The sequence below is a fragment of the Psammomys obesus genome, unplaced genomic scaffold (assembly GCF_907164565.1).
Source record: "Psammomys obesus unplaced genomic scaffold, mPsaObe1.curated_primary_1811, whole genome shotgun sequence".
In the NCBI taxonomy this organism is placed as follows: domain Eukaryota; kingdom Metazoa; phylum Chordata; class Mammalia; order Rodentia; family Muridae; genus Psammomys; species Psammomys obesus.
Genome location: NW_026586550.1, coordinates 7601509 through 7621791, shown reverse-complemented (window position 1 = coordinate 7621791; position 20283 = coordinate 7601509). Strand labels below are relative to the sequence as shown.

Genomic DNA, 20283 nt, shown 5'->3' with positions numbered 1-20283 from the left:
AAAGTGCCCTCTCTTCCGGTCTCTTTTGGCTTCGGCCACAGAAGCAAGATGCTTAAGAGTGCCATACTATGTAAAGCAAAGACATGCTGGTGTGGCTCTGAGGCCTACCACCTTCAGAAGTCTACCTGTGGTAAATGTGGCAGTCCTGCCAAACACAAGAGTGCCAAGACTAGGAATGAAACACTACTGGGATTGAGTGGACGAGGTGTCTAAAATTTGTTGATGGCATATTCAGACATGGATTCTATGCAGGGAACCTAACCCCAAGAGGGCAGCTGTTGCAGAATCCAGCTCATCCTGAGGATTTCAGTCAGTCATAAAATAAATGTTCTGTTTTCAAAAACTAAAAGTACTTCAGGGAGAAAAATTAACAAATAGCTCCAGTCAAGTTTTTAATATGTAACTCTGTTCTCTTCACACCTTTAGAAAAAAACATCAAAGTACCGCAAATAAAGCTAGAAACTTCTGAAAGAACCTGTTCAAAGAGGAAAAGTAATATCCCCCAGGCCATCTGAAGGGCACAGCCAGATTCCAGCCTTCCTTGCTACATGGATAATTTATATTCTCATCTGGGGTACCTTCATGGCCTCTGAAATAATCACCAGTTTGATATCTGAAACACTATCCAAGTCCCAAGAATTCAGGACTCAGAGTTGACTGCCATCCTATACCAACATCTGCAAGACAAAACAGCATCCGAAAGGCCTTGTATGTATTTATAAATGCTTTACCAGAGCTGTGGAAACTAAGTGAAAAGATGGCTGTTGGAAGTAAGTGCAATCTTAGTGCAGTATGGGTTTGAAGTTTGAATCTTTGTTTTCATTATTTAAAAAAAAAAATCTTCAAATAATTGGCTGTCTGGCTTACTTGTGACAACCCAGATACTCTTGAGGAAACATGTGGTGGTCACTCCAACTACCACTGTGTGTGTGTGTGTGTGTGTGTGTGTGTGTGTGTGTGTGTGTGTGTACAATATCAGGGTTTATTTGTGAGGCACTACCTATTATTTCTGTGAGACTGTCTCGTACTGGCCTGGAGCTCACCAAGTAAGCAAGGCTACTAGTCAGTGAGCCTCAGAGACACACCTATTTCCTATGCCTCAGTCTGAGATTAAAAGTACGCACCAACAGACCTGCTTTTTGTTGGTTTTGTTTTTTTAAAGAAAATTTTATGCAGGTTCTGGGAATCAAACTCAGGTCTTCCTGCACATAAGAGACACACACTCCACCAACTGAGCCATCCCTGAGCCCTCATACTGGCACTTTTACCAACAGGAACAGGTGTGGCCTGCTGCCCTGAGTCCTCGGGCTTTGTGGGATGGACCTAATCCAAAGAACTTTCGCTCTGAATGATAACTGAGTTCTCTGCTTTCACAAAGTTCTTGCTTGGACCTCAGCTCTCTTCACACAGCTAGCTCTTTCTCTGCACACTTCCCCACCCATACACTGAATAGCCAGGAAGCTATAGCTAAGATACAACATACTGAAACAGTACAAAAAAACAACAATGTTTATTTGAGTTTGTATTTCATTGTCCAGACTCCAAACCCTTTGGCTTGACACAGAGCACAATGCTTCCTGTAAAATGTTACTGCACTAAGACACGTAAGACCAGTCCCACATTAGTCTGATATGTTCACCTTTTTCTAAAGGAAAAAAGATCTGTCTCATTCAGGAAAGTGTCAAGGCTGACTGACAGCAGTGCTGAAGAGTAACTGTTTGAGACAGGAAGCATTTCATTTTGTCAAATCTGGGCTTTCCTAGAAGTGATGCGTGTGTGAGTTTCATCCTCATCACTCCCAACACATAAAGATTCTCAGGCTTGTCTGTGTTTCTTCCTGTCCTTCCAGTATGCCCACATGGAGAGATTCAGGGGATGCCAAACCTCCCTGCCTTGGATACATCCTGGAATGAGTTTCCTCATTTCTTCTCCTGCAAAATTTCTCTGACTTTGATAACACAGTCTTTCCCTATTCATGACCCAAAGCTCACCTTTCCATCTCCTACTGCAGTCATTACTTTGTGCATTTCTGCCCATTCCTCCTCTTTATGGATGTAGCTACCGATCATGTTGCCCATAGCTTTATCGTGGGAAAGCCTTAGGTTACAATGCCAGCCAGGGCGGAAGGCAAATAAACGGTTGATAAATTAATAAATGGCATGACCCTACTGTTTTCCTTGCCCTTCTGTGCCATATCCTGGCCACCCACAGCGCTGCCTGCTTTTATATCTCCAGAGCCACCTTTCACGCTATAATCTCCACTCAGGTTTGACGTCTTTCGATGACTAAGTAAATGGGGAGTGGGAGGAGGTAGTTTCCAACTTAAACGACCAGACCAGTGCCTCGGCTAGTCATAAACCTTTAGGGCCAAGGGAATGTGGACCTTTTTTTTTTAATTTTTTTTATTTTAAGAAAATTATTTTGAAAACCCTAATAATTCCTACTCCTTCCACACTAACTGGTCGTGAGGAAGGACAGGCATAGAATGCCATACTTGGTAATCTGAAGTCCTGAGGATCCATTAAACTGACTCAGTCACTTTTTTAGATCTTTTTTTTCCCTAAATTATCGCCACTGCAAACCTCCATGGTCCCTACGGACAGCAAACATTCCTGCTTGCTGAGCAAGACCCTGCAGTAGAACCTGAGTGAAGACAAACCTTAGTTTGTGAACCACAAGGTAACTGAGAATGCCCTGGAAAGAGACCGGTAACAAACTTACTTTTATATAAGTTTGTTTTAAGTTTTGTTAAAGTCTATTAAGTTTACCAGTGGTTCTCAACCTTCCTAATGCTGCAACCTTTTAAACAAAAGTTGTGGTGACCCCCAACCATGAAATTATTTTCATTGCTACCTCACAACAGTACTTTTGCTACTGTTATGAATTATAAGGTACATACCTGATATTCCCAATGATCTTACGTGACCCCTGTGAAAGCATCATTTGAACATGTTGAGAACCATCAATATTCACCCCCGGGGTTAGGGCTCAAGGATCTAGCATCCCCTAGGATATAAGCTTCTGCACAGAGGAGGGGTTTTCTACACTGTCAACTGAGGTAGGCAGACCCACCTTCACTGTGGCAGCATCATGTCCCAGGCTGCAGTCCTGTACTGAATAAAAGGAGAAAGCACGCTGAGCACTAACAATCACTGTCCTTTGCTTCCTGACTAGACCCAATGTGAATCAGCACCTCCTGATCCTGCACCGAGAACCCCACCATGAAGGACTGGATCCCCTGGAATGATAATTCTATGTAAATCCTTCCTTACCTTGTGCTTCTCAGGAATTTTGTCATAGCAATGAGAAACAGAACTGACACAGATGGTTTAGCACAAGTTAGAATGCTAAGGTAAAATACATGTTAAAGATACCCCTGTCAAGGAGGTCCTCCCTATCAGTGGACTAGGGGAGGGCCATAGGGGGAGAAGAGGGAGGAAGGGTGGGATTGGGAGGAGAGGAGGGAGGGGGCCACAGCCAGGATACAAATTGAATAAATTGTAATAAATGATAATAATAGAAAAGGAAAAAAAAAAGATACCCCTGTCAAGTGTGAGACTTCAAGATTAGTCATCTTGAAGTAGTGGTTTGAATGAGAAATGTCCCCCACAGTCTTAGGTATTTGAACACTTTTGGTCCCTAGTAAGCGCTGTTTTTGAAGGTTTAGGAAGTATGGTCATGATGGAAGAAATACGTTGGGGAAGAGCTTTGAGAGCTCCAGGCCTTACCCTACTTACAAATCTCTCTCTGTGTCTCTGTCTCTGTCTCTCTCCTTCCCTCCCTTCCTCCCTCTTGTTCATGCCTGCAGTTCAAGATGTCATCTCTCTGTTTCCTGATCCTGTTCCCATTCTGTCCATGCTATTATGGCCTCTAACCCTCTGTAACTGTAAGCTCAAGTAAACTCTTCCATAAGTTGCCATGGCCTTGGAGTTTTATCAGAGCAACAAAATAGTAACTGATACAGATTCTTTTTTTTTTCTGCCTAAACATCAGAAGAGGGCATCAACTCTCACTATAGATGATTGTGAGCCACCATGTGCTTGCTGGGAATTGAACTCAGGACCTTTGGAAGAACAGCCGGTGTTCTTAACCTCTGAGCCATCTCTCCAGCCTGATACAGATTCTAAATCTTATAACTGGAGGAAACAATCAGAATTTCTCCTCCCTCCAAAGAATCAGCAAATTAATTGTTGGTTACTCTAATCCACCCCAAAGACTTAACCTCATCTGATGGACAAAGAGAGCTTAAAATAGTCATACTCAAGGAACTCATTTACCTGCCTAGTGTCTATCTACTGCAATGCACTGTTACTGTCCCAAGAGATCCAGTGAGTTTAAGATGATCCTGTTTACTCATGCCATATCTTCTCCATCAAAGACACTGAGTAAGCTGCTCCTAAGCCAGAGAACCTGGGCTGCCTCCAGCAACGTCACCCACAAGTGCACCTTGTCAGGGGGGATATCCAGGGAAGGTCAGTGGGGTCAGACCCAACTCTTCAGCACTAGCAAACTTAACAAACTTGAGATCACACTGTAATGGAAGGGATATGAGAAGTTGAAGGAATTCTTTCTGTTCTTTAGAATGCCTATTTTCTTAGTCAGATATCAGTTGCTATGTCAAAACACCCATGACAATCAATTAAAGAAAGAGATTTATCTTGTCTCACAGTTGGAAAGGTTTCATTGGGTACATGGCCTCTTGGCCCTGCTGCTTTTAGGCCAGTGTCAAGACAATACACCACAAGGTAAGCATGTGGAACCATTTACCTCACAGCAGCTAGGAAAGAGAAGGGAGGGGTGCTAGGACTCCAATATCCCCTTCAAGGGCATGTTCCCAGTCTCTAACTTCCTTATGCTAGGTCCCATGTGCTAAGCAATCTATCCCTTCCCAATAGTACAGGCTGGCAACTAAGTCTTTACTATGTGAGCAACATTTACTATCCAACCCATTAAATCAAGACATAAAACAAGGACTAAAATCAAGTAGAAGATACCACAGAGACCTCAAGGAAAACAACAAAAACAATCACGGACGTCAAGGCACTACAAACTGACTTGTTAATACGTCTTCAGAATCCTTGTTGAAAGAAAGGATTACATGGAAATGGACTACTACTTCGCAGCTGCTCCCCTGGAGAGGGGGTGCACACCCACTGCTCCCTAAGCCTGAGATGACCTTTGAGTTGCTTGGGCCACTAAATCACAGTGGAAGTATCACTGTCCCATTCCTGAAATTGGGCCTACAAAGTCTCTGGCATTTCCAGTCTTTCTCTTGGAAGCCCGAGCTGCCCTTGGAACAAGCCAGGGCTAGTCCATTGCATGATGAGAGGCCAACTTATGCCACTCCCTTTCCCTATCTCCCAAGCTGATAGCCTTCGCCAACCAACCCTAGAAGCACAGCTGGCTGCCACCAACAGCTGACTCACATGAGGACCCAGTTGAGACCAGCAAAAGAACAGTGCATCTGAGTGAGCTCCGTCCAAGGCGCTGGTCCATAATCTTAAGTTAACTTATTTATGGTTATTTTAAGCTAGAAAGATGTGTTATGATTTGTCATACCAGAGAGGGAAAAAAGCCTTATGTATGTGAGTAACACTCAACTCTTCAAAGGTGAGGAAGAAAACCAATAATTTCTCAAATACTGCAGAGTAGAAAAATGAAAATCAGTCATAAAGTCCAAATTAAATTATCCTGGGTGAACCACATTCTTTGCCATCCAGTAAGGAAAGTAAATGTGCTATCTAGAAAGCATAAAGTGAGTTTAATTACTGGTTCTAAGCACAGTAGAAAACACAGAGATAAAATACACTCCTCAATAACTTCTTGCCTTCATGATCTTGCCCTGATTTCTCAGAGGTCCACTCTTCCACATTCCCTTTTTCTGGCTTTTATAAGGGTTCATACTTGACATTCCCATTATAAACCTCAAACAAAACCAGGGTCAGATGAGAGGGGAGGGTGTCCTCCCCTATCAGTGGAGTTGGAAAGGGGCAGGGAAGAGATGAGGGAGCGGGATACAACTGGGATACAAAGCTAATAAAATGTAACTAATATTAAAAAATTAAAAAAAAACAAAAAAAATAAACCTCAAACAAAACAACAGTAAAAGCCTTTTACTAGGTGCTTTTACTATCTAGTAAATATATATGTATACATATATATATATATATATATATGCAAATTTACTGGGAACTCTCACAACTACCTCATTAGGTAAATATGATCAGATCCATTTTGTACCACAGTAAACCAAGACTTGGGTTAACACGCCATTTGAATGTTCGGGAGCTAGACTTTAAACCGCCAGATGTCTAATTACACAGTTCATAAATTTTACATTGTGTAATACTGCCCCTAGGGAATAATGAGAGCCGAGCTTATAAAACTGGTTGTGAGGATGCAAGCTTAAAAGACAGTGACCATAAATAAATACAAAACTAAATATTCATGTGCACACAGATAGCTCAGCCTGTAGAGAGAGACAGCCACCCACAGCATGCCCACCTCTCATACACACATGCTCCTGAATGCCACTTCACCTCCCTTCCCATTTCTTTAAGGGTTTGGTGGTCCCTAGAGAACCGGAGCTTTTAGATTGCTTTCAAAGTTATACTTGTATATGTACACACATGTCTGTCTGTCTGACTGTGTGTCTGTGTGCAAACATATGCGCAAAGGCACACATGTGGAGGTCAGGCCTCTCGTTCCAGCTTATTCCTCAGGCAGGGTCCACTTTGTTTCTGTGCTGTACACTCTGGGCTAGCTTGCCTGAAAGCTGGTCTTAGTCCCTCATCTCTGCCTGTCATCTTGCTATAATCATGACAGAATTACAGATGCATTCCTAAGTCAGGCCATCAAGCTTGAACAGCAAGTACTGACCCATCCCATCTCTCCTTGGCCTTTTCAAATTAATCTTGCAATGTATAGACCAAGCTGGACAAGAAATGTAAATGATCCTCCTGCCTCAGCCTCCTCAAAAGGTAGGACTTAACAACCATGTGCACCAAACCTGGATAACGCTCTTGGGGAACTGTCGGTTTGTACACCGTGGAAGATAGAAAACCCAAGGCTTTAAGCACGCTAGGTAAGTGTGTCATCATTCAGCTGCATTTTCAGCCCCATGAAGCTTCATCTCTTGTCAGTGACTCCTCCCCAGACTCTAGATGTTGGCTATGGCCATCCTTCTGCTCTCTGTCTCTGGAAATTCTCAGGCTCATTCTTCTGTGCTTCCTGGCAGAGACAAAAGACCCCAGCTACTTCCCAGGGTCCCCTGATCTCAAGAGCCACACCCCCTAATCTGCCACTGCTCAGTATCTTTACAGCTGACTCTTCACCTTTTTGATCCATACGACTGCTTTCCTAGGAAGCACCCCATCCCGTGTGACTGAAGTAACCCTAAAATCTATCAACTCTCCATCTCACCTTCCTGCCTCCCTCTTGGCCATCCCACCTGATGTCAGGCCCAAAATCAGCTTTCAATGAATGGCCCACTGTGAGGGACCTAAAAGATTTTCAGCTGAAAAGCTGGGACCCTGAACTCATGAAGTAGCTCAGAACACTGTTGAACTACCTGACACAAAGCTTCACCCTGTTGGCCTCAAAGTATCTCATAACTTCCTCTGACGGCCAGGGTCCTGCCTTCAACACTGTTCCTGTCACACATTTAAAAATGGTCAGTTTCCTCTCTCCTCTGTGCAAAATGCGCCACTCTCTACTAGGACCAAGAGCTGCTCTGCAGGCCCCACTATCTCTTTCCCCTTCTGCCTCCTCCTAGACAGTTCCTCTGTCTACTTCCCACCCCCACCACATATTCATATATTGATATATCTTCAGAATTTCTCAGCTACTTGGCTTGACTATGTCTTTACCACCTTCAGTATCTAAGAGGTCTTCCTACCTCTTCCAAGTTACATAAACACAGGCCTCTGCCAAGCTGTCCTTCTCACATCCCACCTTTCTTTGCCATAAAGTAAACCTCCTCCTCAAAGATTACATATTTTGGTGTTGGTTTCCTATCTCACTACATGTCAGCAGTCTGGAGGCCAGACTTTCGTCCATGTGAATAACTATTATGAGTCTAGTACACAAAGCATAGCATGAGCCTGGTGCTCTCCAAATATCTGTTCGAGAAATGATAGCCTCACAAATATCCCCTATCGCTCACAGTACCCTCGCTTTCTTTTGGGCTTGCCAGCAAACAAGGTTTTATAATTAGCAAAGTGATACAGAATATGGAATCTAACAAGATATTCAGGCAGCCCCTCTCAGCTTTTTGGGTCCCCTGGATCATCATGAAGAGGTCGTCTCCCTTCTTTATCTTACTCATCCCAATACCCTGATATTTCCCTTGCTGATCCCCAAGGCACCTCCTCATGAAAGGCTTGTTATGTGTGGGTGCATCATCCTCTGGTTTGTCCCTTAAAAAGGAAAACGCACTCCTGCAGCACCAACTCAGGCTCTGCCCTCTCTGGACAAACTCTACCAAACCCCTGCAAACCTTAGCCCTGCTTTCTGGCTATTCACAAACACCTTTTCATAGATCAGAACTGCACCCACACTTGCAGTTTCCAGGCCCCTCCTCCTTGCCTCTGCTGCTCCTCGCATAAGCTGCTCTTAGCCCAAACTCCTCTCACAGCTGTCCTAAACAAACATCAATGCCTCTGTCTTCAGGAGGCACACTCTGAGTCCTAAGCTTATTGGAAACTTTTCCAGATTAATCTTTGGTGTCATTACTACCCCTGTCCTTGCCATCTCTTTTGGTTATGTTTTTTTTTTCCCTTTGAATCAACTAAATTTAAATTTTCTCCTAACTTCAGCCTTCATGAACCCTATTTATACTCGAATATCTAGATGTGAAATTCACTGAAGATCCCCAGGGTCCTCTTGAAACTCTCCTCCCTATAGAAAGTGAAAGTCTGAGACCAGACATTGCTTGATTTATTTTATTAATTAATTATTAAGTGGCACACACCCGTGTGTGTGTGTGTGTGTGTGTGTGTGTGTGTGTGTGTGTGTGCGCGCGTGTGTGTGCATCTAGGTCAGAGAACAACTTCAGGTGTTGTTATCAGGAACCACATACCTTATTTTATGAAACGAGGTCTCTAATTAGCCTGGAACTTGTGCAGGAAGCAAGAATGAATGGCCAGAAAACACCAGAGTGACACTTGTACCTACCTTTTCAAACACTGAGTTAACAAATGGTACCTTCCTGCCTGGCTTTTTTAATTTATTTTTTATTTATGTATTCTGGGAATCAATCTCAGATCCTCATACTTGAAGGCCAGCTCCTTACTAATTGATCTCCCCAGACCCTTGAAAGATTTTTGTGATATTAAATAGAAATGCTATGCCTTTCATTTTGTCTTTCTTTTTAAATGATTTTTTTCTCAGTGCTTGGCATCTCCTCTAACACAAAGACAGAAATAAGAATTAACAAGTGATGACATGAGAATTTGTCACAATCTGCTCTCTGCAAAAACACATTTTTCAAAGCTCTAAGCAGACCTCTCATCCCTTTAAAATCAGCATGGTAAAGAAAGCCTCACTTGGGTTGAGGACACCAGAACACAACCCACAGAATCAACTAAGCAGGACTCACAGGGCCTCGCAGAGACTGATGTGGCAATCACAGACCCTGTGTGGGTCTGAGCTAGGCCCTCAGCACATACATTATGGTTTTATAGGTTAAAGTTCTTGTAGGACCCCTAAAGAGCAGAAGTGGGGGTTACCTCTGACTGTTTTGCCTACACTTGGGACGTTTTCCCTCCTATTGGGTTGTCTCAGCTAGCCTTGATATGAAGTTTGTGCCTTACTTTATTGTAATTTGTTATACCATGTTCAACTGATATCCCTAGGAGGACTGCTCTTTTTTTTTTTTTTTTTTTTCCTTGAAGGGAGGCTAGAAGCAGTGGAGGTTGGAGAAACTGTGGTTAGGATGTAATGTAAGCAAAGCATAAAAATAAAAATAAAACAAAACAATAAAAATGAAAGCCTCACTTTATCCAGCAGCATGTGTCTGGCTCCCAACGCCATCCTGATCAGCCATGTATTCTGACAGAAAACTATTTTCCTGTGTGTTGACCCTTTCCTGCCATCAGTGCAGAGAGTGAAGCACTCAGGCACCTAACTCACCAAATGCAAGGGATTTATAAGCCAGGTCATTCATGAAGAGGCTGGGTTTGTACCCCACGCCTACCCCACCCCTGTCGCTACCCCTACCAATCCCACCCTGAGGGGCAGGAGAGGAACTGATACAAATAGGAAAGGAAATCCAATGCTGAATTTTCTAGAAACACTACTTACAAATTCATTACAGTCTACCCTTTTCTTTAGAGTACACAGAGTTACAAACTAGTACTGACCAAAATCTATGTCTGTTAAGGAATTAACCTACTTAGGGAAGTGAGTTAGATAAGGAAAGGGCTCATACAATGTCACTCTGAAAGCAACCACCCCTAAGCCAATATCAAAGGGCAAGACAGTGAGCTTGTCCCCAGCTCCCCACACCACTCCTTGCTCAGATAACTGACATTTTTACAATAAGCAAATTCAGTCTGCCTGTCTTCATTTTGTCATTCAAACACGAAACACGCCTGAATCTATACATAAATATACTTGCATTCGTTGTAAGATGGAAAAACAAAAGCTAAAAAATATTTAAATAAGAAAGAAACATAATTTAGACATTTGATTTCTCCCATAGAATAATTAAACCGAAGCAATGGCAAAGCCCTTGATTCTGAGGCTAGGGAACCCCCTTAGATACCGGATATTGCTACTAGGTCTTCTAGAATATTTTCTTGTATCACCTTTCAAAGAACTGTGGTGTCAAAAAAGTTTTGAGGACACCTCTAAGAAGTAGCCTGGCCCACATATGTGATGAAGAAGTAAGAGTGAAGCCTTCAGTGTCCAAGAGAATACTGACACCATCTGCAATGTGTTGGTACAAAGCATAAACTCTCGTCTAAATTGAATTGACCCAGGGGATTGTCACTCAATATCCTACTCTACTTAAATTAGTTTGATGCCTAAAGGTGACCGAAACAAAATGCTGTTTCTTGGGAGAACATAGTCAATAAGGAGGTAAATATCACAGGATTGTATCTAATCTGATGCAGGGAATCTTAACCCTTGGGTTACATCAGAATCCCCAGGAGCATTAACTAAGACATGGACACTGTGTCTCATCCTAGAGTTTCCTAGGTCTGTGGAGAGGCCCAAGGTTCTGCCTTTCTAACAAGTTCTCCTTGCTGCCTTCAGTCTGTGGAGCACACAGTAAAACTACTGGTCACCAAAGAGGGAAATCTGATGTTCACCAACAGGATGAGGAACTTAGGAGAGCAAGGATAGGTAGGACAGTTATACACATTGGCCAAAGAAAAAAGGTACATGGGTGAGCAGCCATGAAATTCTTCCAGAAACAGGAAATAGAACTGACTGCATCTTACATTATATCCTAACACATAATGCAATATAATCTACTCATCGTGTAGTGTTTGGGTTATATTACTTGCTTCAATACTTCTTTAAAACTATGTTCTAATCTGTTGACAGTGCAGCGCACAGTTTTAAAATATTGAAGCAAGTCATGCTTCAGTGAAGATATATAATGAATAAATTATAAAAACTAAAAATAAAAAATGAAAAAATATGTTCTGATAAACTCAGATGATAATAGGATACTCTTTCAGAAAGCAGGTTAAAAAAAAAAAAAAAGCAAATTCTGCCCACAAAGAACTCTTGAAATGCTAGGCATACTGGGCTCTGACACTTAAGAAGCATATGTTGATTTTAGCCATGGTTCAGTGGGAAGAGGGAAAGCTTGGAACAATGGACTCTATTGAAGAGAGGTGGGAGAAGGTTTTACTTTGGGGCTATAAAAAGTTCAACAGTTTGGAGGCTTTACAGAGGATAAGCAATAATATTTTTCCTCAGGTAAGAGGAAAGAGTAAGAAATAGTGTAAGTAGGAATGCATAAGAGGTTAGAAAGGCCTCATGTCTATGGGAGCTCTTGTGAAATACCCTGTAAATAAAATTTTAGTACAACTGTAGTTACCTATATATATATATCATGCCCATGCCTCTATATCCCACATATGAGATGTGCATATCAAGGTAATATTTCCATTAAATATAAATCCCCAAGAGTCAGGAATAGACCATGGAAGGAGAGGACAGGGGAACCCTCAAAACCTGTATGTTGAAACTGTAGCCTGCAATGTAAAGCTATATGAAAGAGAGGCCTCAGGAAGTGCTTGTGTTAGGTAAAGTTATGAAGCCCGGGGTCCTCACAATGGATCAGTGCTCTTGTAAGAGAGACCAGAGAGCATGTGCAGCATGCTCTCCTTACCCTCTTTCATTTTCCCCCTCCCTCTGCCTGCCCTGTGAGGACATAACAAGAAGTCACATGCAAGCCAGAAGGTAGCTCTCACCACGCCAGAATGCTGACCTTGGACCTTCAAACTCCAGAACTACTGTTTCAACCATATCATCCATGGGGCTTTGCTCCTGCAGCTTGAGCTGATAGAGGCAAATGCAGATAATTTTAGACCAGCTCAGGAGTTTGGCTCTGAGTTCATAATGCATCTAGCTTTAGACACAGGAAGAAAAGACCCTCTGGAGTATAACCATGGTTATTCTGTCACCAGAAGTTCTAAAAAAGAAATCAATGCTGGTCTTTGTTTGAGAGCCAGACTCTTCCCACAGCAGATCCCTGCCTCCCCAGTTCATTCCCTGCATGAGGCTCAAATAAAAGATGCTTCTAATATCTAGTCACCTTTGCCATTGCTTGAACCCAATGGACAGCTGGTTCTGAGTCTTAGATTGTATTCTAGATGCAAGCTGTAAGCTTTCTGATAGGAGTTTAGCTTCAGTTTCTGCTTCTGAGATCAGCACCTGCCTTTCAAATTTTCATCCTATCCAGTAGCCTGCTCTAAACTCCATCCTAAAGGACAATCTCATTTGGGCCACCTGCATGAACTGCCAACTATTCACCTGGGACTTTTCTGGACCAAACATTGGCTGGTTCATCATGTAAGTACCTAATGGTCACCAATTACTGAGCACCAGCTATATGCCAGGAACTTTGCTCTAGGGTGTATTTTTTTTCCTAATCTTTAACAGAACATTGTAAGAGAAGATATGACTTCTTACTGTGGGAGAAGAGCACATGGAGTTAAGTAACTTTCCCAAGATCATACAATACAACCACTCAGTTTTTAAAGGTTTGCTAGTCCAACATGCCTGCATGACTTTAAAAAGCCCATACTTTTTCTCATAGACCACAGGACCACTTCTACTCTTGTAGCCACAGTGGATATCCTCCTGCCTGCCACTGATGATGTCTCCCTGAACAAGAGCTGACAACTCTATGTTCCCTCAGTCTTTTCATCATATATGACATATAAGTCCATGAACATTACAAGTTCGTGAGAAGAGGAAGGAAGAAAGAGCCATAAAAAAATAAAATAAAATAAAACAGAGCAAGTAAATGAGGAAGGGAGGAAAAGGGAAAAAAAAGAATAGAAAGAGAAGAAAAAACAAAAGATGTAATGTCCAGTAAGGCAGCAAGCATCCAGTAAGGCCACCCTGTGGTCAGAAGGGGCAGGGTGCTACAGTCTGGAACCACAGCAGGATCCATGGTCTTCAGAGGACCAAAGAAAAATGGCTCCTGGCTGGAGATGAAGATGCACATAATATCAAGTCTGTAAATCATGAGAGCAATATTTGATCTGTGTATGGAATCAAACAAGAAGTATCTATAGAGGACATTTTGGGGACAACTGGGGCAATTTAAACATGGACATAAAAGGTAAGTAGAGTAAAAAATTTTGAGCAATATGACTTTCATTAGAGATCATTTAAGGAAACGTCTTGGATCTTCAAAGACATTTGCTAAGCATTCTGGGATGAGATTTCATTATGTCTCAATGAGCTTTCCAAGGGTCATTAAGCAAAACAAACAATCAAAAATCCTGAATAAGTACCAAAGCCCACAACCCAGGTTATACTCCTATACATCTTTAGTATAATCCCTATACCTAAGGCTCAGGGAAAAATCACAGGAGACAAAAAGCGTGTAAGAGCCAAAAGACCAGGAAGTCTGCTGCCAGCTAGTGTCCTCAAAACATGACAGGGACACTCTAGCAGTGAATGCTCACCAATGTGGTTGCCTAAATAAGACCTACATAATGACAACAGCAGCTGACATCCCAATGAGGATGGGGAAATTCTACAAGGTCCCACTGCTAGCGGAACAGCTAGAGCTGGTAAAGGCAGATGAGAGAAGAACCAGAGATGAATAGCTTATCCAGTCTCATGTGGTCAGCCCTGGACAGAAGTGCATCCAGGCAATTATAAACACACTCAGTAGGTCGTGTATTATGTGCGTGTATATGTATGTAGCAACAATAAATAAAGAAGAAGACACCATGAATTTGGAAAGGTGAGTATGGAGAGAGCTGGAGGTGGGAGAGAGGGGTAGGAGTCAGTTCTCTCCTTCCACCATGTGTATCCTAGGGCTCAACCCCATGTTGTTAGGCTCCTCAGATGTCTTTATCTTCTGGCCCCGTTACTCTGTTTATATGATTTTCCTCAGGTTTGAACTTTTCAGAACAAAAACTTAAAGAGAGATGGAAAGATGGCTTAGCAATTAAGAGCGCTTGCTGCTCTTATAGAGGAGCTGGGTTTGGTTCCTAGTACCTACATGGTGGCTCACAACCATCTATAACTCCAGTCTGTAGACTGCCATGGGGGTGCTTGGAGCCACGCCTGGGTCCACTCACCACTCTCAACAGGGAGCCATCTCACCAGTTTCTCAGTCACACCTGTAACATGAGATTAGCCTGTTGTGCTGCAAACAAACTTTCATATAAATTCTTATAAACTCTGTCTTCTGTTTTACATTCTGAGCAAAGCCCAAATAATGAAGAAACCATAAGTAGAAGGAGAAAGGGGGAAAAAAAAAGAGCATCCACAGGTAAGCGGGCAGACTCTGGAATGAGGGGGCAGCATGGTCTAGAGTTTTCCAAACAGATTCGTTCTTGTGGCAGGGGCATAGGCCAAGAGCCAGAAGAGTGGGGCTTTAGCCCTCTCCAAGTCAGGACCTGGCTGGCTAGAAGTACAGTCCAGACAGAGCACATTCCACAGGTCTGGAGGGTGGGCACGGGGCCAGCAGGCTGTTAAACACCACTTGTCTGAACTGACAGCATGTGCCTTGTTCTGAAAAAACAGCTTTCTCCTTCAGCCATGCCTTCAGCTTATAGGAGCTCCCATAACACTGTGCACACACACCTAGCCCCAGCCACTTCAGAACTGTGTGCCCCACTGTGAGATTCTGGGAATACCCACGCTTCTAAAAGGCCTGGCAGGTGGCAGGCTTCCAAACTCAGCATGATCTGAGTCCCTAAATAAAGTTAGCATGCTTTCTGAGAGCTAAACACAAATTAGAAAAAAATAATCAACTCTCCATAGAGTTTAGCATTGCTCACTTAGTCTAAGAGTTTGAGTTATGTCAAAAACCAGATGGCATAGAAGGTGCTATGTGGGATTTAAGGGTTTGTGGGAGGACAGTCGAGCAGAACTCACTGTGTGTGACAATGGGCTAGTGTGCACAGAACTCGTGTCCTCAGTGCAAGCATGACCACCTCGGTTATCTTCCCAGCAGTAAGCTGCCTGCACTTAACCCTGGGCTTTGCAGATCATCTCAGAAAAGCTTATCCAGTCTCATGTGGTCAGCCCTGGACAGAAGTGCATCCAGGCAATTATAAACACACTCAGTAGGTCGTGTATTATGTGCATGTATATGTATGTAGCAACAATAAATAAAGAAGAAGACACCATGAATTTGGAAAGGTGAGTACGGAGAGAATATGAAGTACTTCCACTTCATATTCTAGCAGTTCTCACCTTCTGAAATTATTAATTAAAAACAAAGACATTGGATTTCAAGAAGCAAAATAAGGAAAACAGCCAAATAGTGTGAGAATTAAGAAACTACAAAGCATAAATACAAAGGAGGATGGACATGGCCACTAAAGAGTGATGGATACGCATTAAAGTTTCTATTATTAAACAAAAAGGATTGAATCCTAACAGACATGAGAAGATTACAGACCACAGCCCCCTCAGGATGTACATAGAAAGTGGTGGCTGATGATCTATCAGAATAAGCAGCAGCTCAGGGAAGTGGATAATGAGTTTTTTTTTAGAGATGCAGGCTTTACTTTGTTTCTACAATGAGGTAATACTTTAAAAAAATAAATAAACAATTATGACAAAGAAAATGGAAAAACCATAAATCTAGGATAAGAATATTTCTTTATTTTGAATTCCATGTATATCCAAGAGAACTAAACACTAAAGTCCTGGTAATATTCATGGGCAAATATACTTGTGCTTTTCTGCCAGAAGGCACCCTGATAGGCACCCTGGCAACAGAGTCCTCCTGCTTGATTTGGGACCTTTCCCTAGCCCAGTGCAGATAGGAAAAAGGTTCTCTCTTGCTTTCTCATTTTCTTACCTACCTTCTTCTCCCTCCCTCCCTCCTATCCCTCTGTCTCCCCCACTTCAGAAACAGTGAAGCTAGTATAAAAAAACTAAACTCCTTGAGCTGTTTGCCTCAGTGCCTGACCCACTTTCTTATTGGTTTGTCTTGCAAAAAGATTTGGGTCCACCAAGGAATCCATAAGCTCAAAGTGACTATGGCTTAGAAGTGCTGAGCTGTGAGGATTGGGTTTAACATTGCAGTAAGGCCCACAGTATCCTGGACAATCCTGGGGTACGTAGTCTCTTTGAACAACACAGGAAAAGCCAAACCACCCTGGGAAGCTGGAGGAACCAACCTCACCATAACTCAGAGTCTACTGTACTCCTCAGAAGGAGCAAGCAGCAAACAGCAATGGGAGAGGTTAAGAGCACTTGCTGCTCTTACAGATGACTTCAGCTTGGTTCCCAGCAACCATGTGGCAGCTCAGAACCATTTGTAAATCCAGTTCTCAGAAGCCCTATTCAGGCTTCTTCAGGCACTGCACATGTGTAGTGAATGTACATACAAACAGACAAACATTCATGAGCATAAAATACATTCTGAATGAAAGAAAGAAACAAAAGGGGCTCTTATGTCTGAGAAGAAAGATAATCAAAGAACTAGCTATACAGAGGTCAACCCAGAGAGGACGCTTTAGGCCTCACTGGGAGTTGTGTTTTTATCCTAACAGTAAGTAAAAGCCATTGCAGAGTTAAAGGAATGACAATAATATAACCAGAGCTACACTCTGAAGGATTTCTTATAAATTTGAGGGAAACAGGAAGCAGAGAGGACAGAGCACATTCCAGAAGGTCTGCTTAAAGGCTACTCTACTAGAAAATGGGCTCACCTTATCCTGACGAGATGGCTAAGGAAACAGAAGTAATGTCTGGAGTAGCAATCAGGAAGGAAAGCGCAGGCCTGTGTGAGCAGCTGGATGAGAGGGGGTAGATGATGTCAAGGGCAGGTGCAAGATGCTGTTGTGCAAGGGGAGAGATAGCCTCACTGTTCACTCAGGTGGGGGATGGGCCAGGAGCAATGTCTAGAAGGGAGATGCATCATAAATTTAGGCTTGGGGAGATTTAATTGAGGAGCCTTTGAACAGCCCAGTGCAGGGATACACTGGCAACGTCATGATAGGACCTCGTAGAGAGATCCAGACTAAAGAGGCAATGAGGTATGTACATCATCTATAGACAGATGATAACCAGAGCCACAAAAGTGACAGTGATAAGAGGCATGTCACCATCAAGGCATTTGGGCTTTCGAGAAGGCTGTGTGAATTAACGGAGGTGTTAGTGTGTTTTATAAACAGTAAAGCATTTTTTAAAATATTGATTACTCACAACAGCTGAAAGGACCTGGCAAGGAATCGTTCTCTGTGTTTTCCTAGAAAGGATCGTTGATAAGGCTATAGGTCAGGCTCCCCACAGTCATTCACTGCATAAACTCAAAAAGAGTTTAACTTATAGCAGAGCTCCAAAAAGACCAGGGAGCAGGCTGAGCTCCCTGAGAGCTCTGAAGAGGCTTTAGGAAGTGGGGTGGGGGTGGGTACTGAAAGTTCCACAGCTGCGGTAAGGGAGTTCTTTTCCAGAACCCACAAGCGAGCCCCATACTTAGGCATCAGCGACAAGCTGACTGCAGTTTCTGGGCCTTCACTGACACACTGTAACCTCACATCTGCAATACTCTGGCCTGTCTCCATCTCTTAAAGGGCCTTTGTCACTTGTTCCCTAGCCTCCTGGGCAGGACAGAAGGGCCTTTTGCTTCTGTGCTCTATAAAAGCAGAAGTTGGGGGAAGCCAGGGAGCTAGAAGGAGATGGTTGGGGTTAGGGGAGGGTTGAAGAGTTGACAAGAGTGAAGGGCAGAGGATACAGCTTTCCTTAGGGTGCTGTTCCTCCTACAGACTCTCAACACTCAATATAAAAGAGCAGGAAGAAGGCCATCGAGTGTTATATAAGACAGGCCTGGAGGCACATCTGCTGGAATTAAAAGTGGTTTCATTCTCAGAACAGTACTCTGGAGTCACAGCGCCCAGCTGTATAAACGGAGTACAATTCAGTGAGAGAGACACTGAGTGGGAGGCTGGGCCAAATGGCCCTCAGTGGTTCCTCTTGCTCAGTGTTCTACTCCCACATGTGAGAACCAGATGTTTCCCAAACATCGTCTCTGATGAAGGAGTTAGCCTCTTCCAAAACATCCATTCTCTGTATGAGACTATATGAATCCATGATACGCAGAGCTCTGATTGCGCAAGCTTTGGCTTCAACAAGGATATGCAATCAAGTAAGAGTCTCCTCTTAACCACCTCTTCTCTAGGGCTTTCTTAGGTTCCTTCTCCAAATGTCAGCAACACCCCCAACACCCATAGCCACCAGGCAGGTACTCAGACCTACTGCTCCAATGCTCGTTTTCTACAAAAGCTGGTGCAGTCTCTGTCTACTCATCTCAACCTCAAGCTTTACAGAAACCAGCCCCAGATTTCATGCCCTAAATATCTCATAGCCATGGTCACCATCTCATACTTCAGTCCAGGGACTGTCCTCTGAGGAGGTGTGGTATTTCCCCCACCATTCTCAATGGAAGAGTGTAAATCACAGAGAAGTTGAAAAAAAAATGTTCTAACATTGCAAGCCTACTGACCACAGGCTATCAATAACATTTCATTGTTCTTACCCGTCACAAATCTATATATTCTACAGGAGCCAAACACCCTGCAGCCCCCAGGTTTTACCAAACGAATAACACTACCACAAATGAAGCAACAAAGGATATGAGGCTAAGAGTTGCAGGGGGACACTTCCCATCCAGACATTCAGGTCCACAGACAACCCCCTAAATGTGTACCCTTGGACATGGCCACTGCCTTGGTACCTCCCTCCTTCTGCCAATCTCTTTCCTGCCATCACACTATCTCTCACCCACAGGGAAAAGCTGCATAGAAATGGGATTGCATAGCTGCTCAAAATGTTGCAAAGGAGAGAAGCCTGCTTGGGTTTACTAGACTAGAGGATCCTAACCCAAGATGCTCTGAAACAACAAGAGCAACAAGAGCAGCAGCAGCAGCCAATTCTGTCCTCTCAGAGACCCAGAATGCACAGAGGAGAGGGGGCTCTAACAGCATACTGGCTGCAGGCACACAAGTGGGGGTATGTAATATTCATGGAGGCTCAGAAAGGGATGAGAAGCTGTGACTTGGAGGAAAAAAACTTCATATAATTGGGTATCTGACTGAATCATTAGCAGCAATTTCAGGATGTCCTGGACAATTTCATGTTGAAGGTGATAAATGATGGATAGATTATGATTGATAGGTAGGTAAAGATGTATAGAGATAAGAAAGAAGTTGATAGATGATAGGTAAGTAGGTGATTGATTAATGACAAGAAAAAGAAGAAGCAAGGTAATGTATGGTAGGTAGGAGAGATAAATTAGACAGGATAGAAAGACAGACAGAACGGACAGATCCAGACATCAATAAATCAACAAAATAAATGGAAAGAATGGATAGATAGAAAGACAGATAATCATATATAACAACAAACATGTTTTGGTTTGTTTACAAAGACACGGAGACACAAGGACCAAAGATATCTGGGCACAGGGTCTTTTCTGAGACTGATATGCAACCAAGGACCATGTATGAATGTAACCCAGAACCTCTGCTCAGATGTAGCCTGTGGTAGCTCAGTAACCAATTGGTTTCCCATAGTGAGGGGAACAAGGACTATTTCTAACAGGAACTCAATGGCTGGCTC

General features: G+C 43.0%; 1 protein-coding gene across 4 annotated transcripts in view; it reads right to left on the bottom strand.

Moving 5' to 3' along the window:
- Creb3l2 (cAMP responsive element binding protein 3 like 2) overlaps positions 1-20283 on the bottom strand; it is a 118253-nt gene that overhangs the window by 75695 nt on the left and 22275 nt on the right. Inside the window, exon 1 of one of the 4 annotated variants that reach the window (XM_055602087.1) lies at positions 1992-1998. The exons of the other annotated variants lie outside the window; for them this stretch is intronic. The gene's annotated coding sequence lies outside the window, so the exon portion shown is untranslated. Of the gene's footprint in view, positions 1-1991; positions 1999-20283 lie in introns of those variants that run through there. 4 annotated transcript variants of the gene reach the window in all.